Source organism: Mastomys coucha, unplaced genomic scaffold, assembly GCF_008632895.1.
Source record: "Mastomys coucha isolate ucsf_1 unplaced genomic scaffold, UCSF_Mcou_1 pScaffold5, whole genome shotgun sequence".
NCBI classification, from domain to species: domain Eukaryota; kingdom Metazoa; phylum Chordata; class Mammalia; order Rodentia; family Muridae; genus Mastomys; species Mastomys coucha.
This window is the reverse complement of record NW_022196911.1, coordinates 73,867,082-73,870,311: the sequence shown is the minus strand read 5'-3', so window position 1 is coordinate 73,870,311 and position 3,230 is coordinate 73,867,082.

Here is a 3,230-nt window from a genome sequence, read left to right as displayed (position 1 = left end):
GCCTCGAACTCAGAAATCCGCTTGCCTCTGCCTCCCAAGTGCTGGGATTAAAGGCCTGCGCCACCACCGCCCGGCTTAACAAATACATTAAAAAAAAATAAATCATGTGCTGTCTCAGCTGTGGCTAGAACTACTTAAGGATCATTACTAAGTGTGGTGGCTCATACCTGTGGCTCTAGCGCTCATGAGGCTGGAGGACTCTACCGGTTTAAAGTCGGTCTGGGCCACAGAGTGTGACTTTTGTCTTAAAATAAGAAAATAAATCCGGGTGTGATGGCCTACTCATGTACTTGAAGGCAGAAGCAGGTAGATCTTTGTGAGTTTGAAGCCAACCTGATTTATTTAAAGAGCTCCAGGCAATCCAGAGTTGTGTTGTGAGGTCCTGTCTCGAGAACTAATGGGAGGAGGGAAGAGGAGGAGGAGGAGGAAGAGGAAGACAATTAGGTTTGGAGAGACAGTTCAAGAATTAAGAACACTTCCTGCTCTTATACAGATCAGGGGTTCTGTTCCCACTTGTAACCCCAGTTTCAGGGGATTGGACACACTCTTGTCATCTCCTTCACCAAGCATTTATGTGCTACATAGTTACGTGCAGACAAGACACTCATACACATAAAATAAATTTTTTTAAAAAAAGATTGATTGATTGATTTGTTATATGTAAGTACACTATAGCTGTCTTCAGACTCACCAGAAGGGGTCATCAGATCTCATTAAGGATGGTTGTGAGCCACCATGTGGTTGCTGGGACCTCTGGAAGAGCAGTCAGTGCTCTTAACCACTGAGCCATCTCTCCAGCCCCAATAAAATTGTTTTAAATATTAGGGACTATAGAAGCGCTCAACAGTTGATAGTATATGTGTATTCTGACAGAGAGTTTGTTCCCAGCACTCACATCCAGTGGTTCAGGAGCACCAGTAACTCCAGCCTAGGATATCTGAAATCTGGCTTCAGTGGTTACCTCCATGCAGAAGCACACACATGCAGACACACACGCACACATACTTTTTTTTGTTTTTTGGTTTTTTTTGTTTTTATTTATTTATTTATTTATTTATCTTTGTTTGGTTTTTGGGTTTTTTTTTTTGAGACAGGGTTTCTCTGTGTAGCCCTGGCTGTCCTGGAACTCTGTAGACTGTTGTAAACTTGGCTCAACCCCAGAGAACACAGATTGACAATAGATCGTTGCAATAATATGAGGTTTATTGATCCACGTATGTGGGGTTGCCCACCCTTACGGGGGGGGGTCAACCTCGAACACAGAGAGCACACATCTTTTATACTTTACAGAGGGCAGATTTCTGCAACAAGGCTAGCTGGCTTACTCTGGTTGGTGGAACACAGGACACAGGATCTCATCATACATTGATTGGCTTGCTCAGGGGGCTGTTCTTGGCTTAGTCAGTCAACTTCCCTATCCAGCTCTGCACCTGTCCTTGAAAAGTCCCTGGGAAGGGGCTAAGTAACTAGGTGGTAGGGGGGATTGTCATCAACAAAGTCAGGGTGACAGTTTGTGGTCTTTTTCGAAATTCACCACGGGGAGGGGTTGGGGGTTCTTCTGAGAATTGCTAATCTTGTTTTTGTGGACCTTAACGTCATTGCAACCACCAGTTATTTTTGTTTTGGCTTTACTTATCTTACTCAGAATGGCCTGGTCATTCTGTCTCAACATTCTGACCACCAGGACTTTGTTTTTTTACAGAATGTCCTTGGGTATCCCTGGAACATGACTTCTCAGTGTCTGAAGCTGCTGCTTGCTACGTAAAACTTTGTTTCCACGCTGCTTGCTGTTTACAAGAGCTGGAATATGGGTCTCTTATTTTACTTTATTTCTACATGCTCAAAACTTTGTTTTTCACTTTATTTCTTCAAGGCTGGCCTTGAACTCAGAAATCCACCTGCCTCTGCCTCCCAAGTGCTGGGATTAAAGGCATGTGCCTCCACTGCCTGGCTATTTATTTATTTATTTATTTATTTATTTGGTTTTTCGAGACACAGTTTCTCTGTGTAGCCCTGGCTGTCCTGGAACTCACTCTGTAGACCAGGCTGGCCTTGAATGCAGAAATCTGCCTGCTTCTGCCTCCCAAGTGCTGGGATTAAAGGCGTGTGCCACTACTACCTGGCTCCATCTATTTTTTTGAAATGGGTCTCACTACATATACCTGACTAACCTGTAATTTGCCATGTAGATCAGGCTGACCTTGAACTCACAGAGATCTGACTGTATCTATTTTCTCATGCTGAGATTAAAGGTGCGTGTTACCACACCAGGCTACAAATTATATTTAAATTATATTCCATGGGTTTTGTTTTGTTTGTTTTTGTTTGTTTGTTTGTTTTGTTTTGTTTTTGGAATAGGATCTCTCTATGTAGCTTTGGCTGTCCTGGAACTTGCTATATAGAGCAGCCTGGGCTTGAACTGCTGGGGATAAAGGTATGTATAATCCACATTTGGCTTAAAAATCCTTTACAATTTGTTTGTGTGTCGGTATGTGCATGTAAGTAGAGGTGTCCACAGAGGTAGAGCTGCTGGGAATCCACCCCAGGTCCTCTGAAAGAGAAGTACATGATCTTAAGTGTTGAGTGTCCTTCTAACCCCTTAAACTGTATTCTTCCCAGTTGGCAATGTTATTGGCTTCTGACACCACAAACCTCTTCCCCAAGGCTGGAAATTGCTCGTGAATTGAAGTTGTAAGGATCATAATGCAACCTCAAGATCCTATAACCACCCACTGTTTTTAGACCTAGGGGAATAAACATGTATCTTTTAAAAACTACAACTCATGCCATGCGGTGGTGGTGCACGCCTTTAATCCCAGCACTTGGGAGGCAGAGGCAGTCGGATTTCTGAATTCGAGGCCAGCCTGTTCTACAGAGTGAGTTCCAGGAGAGCCACGGCTATACAGAGAAACCCTGTCTTGAAAAACCAAAAACCAAAACCAAAACAAAAACAAAAAACTACAACTCAGGTCATGTGGTGTTGGCATAGGCATTTAATCCAAGCACTCAGGAGTCAAGTAGGTAGATTTTGGTGAGTTCAAAGCTAGCCTGCTCTACAGAGTGAGTTCCAGGACAGCCAGAACTGTTACAAAGAGAAACCCTGTCTCGAAAAGAACAGCAATTCAAAACGAAACAAACAAACAAACAAGGAACAAAACAAAAACAAAAAACAATTCCCCAGAAAAAAACACTGTGTCGGAAAACCAAACTACCAAACCAAAAAAAAAAAA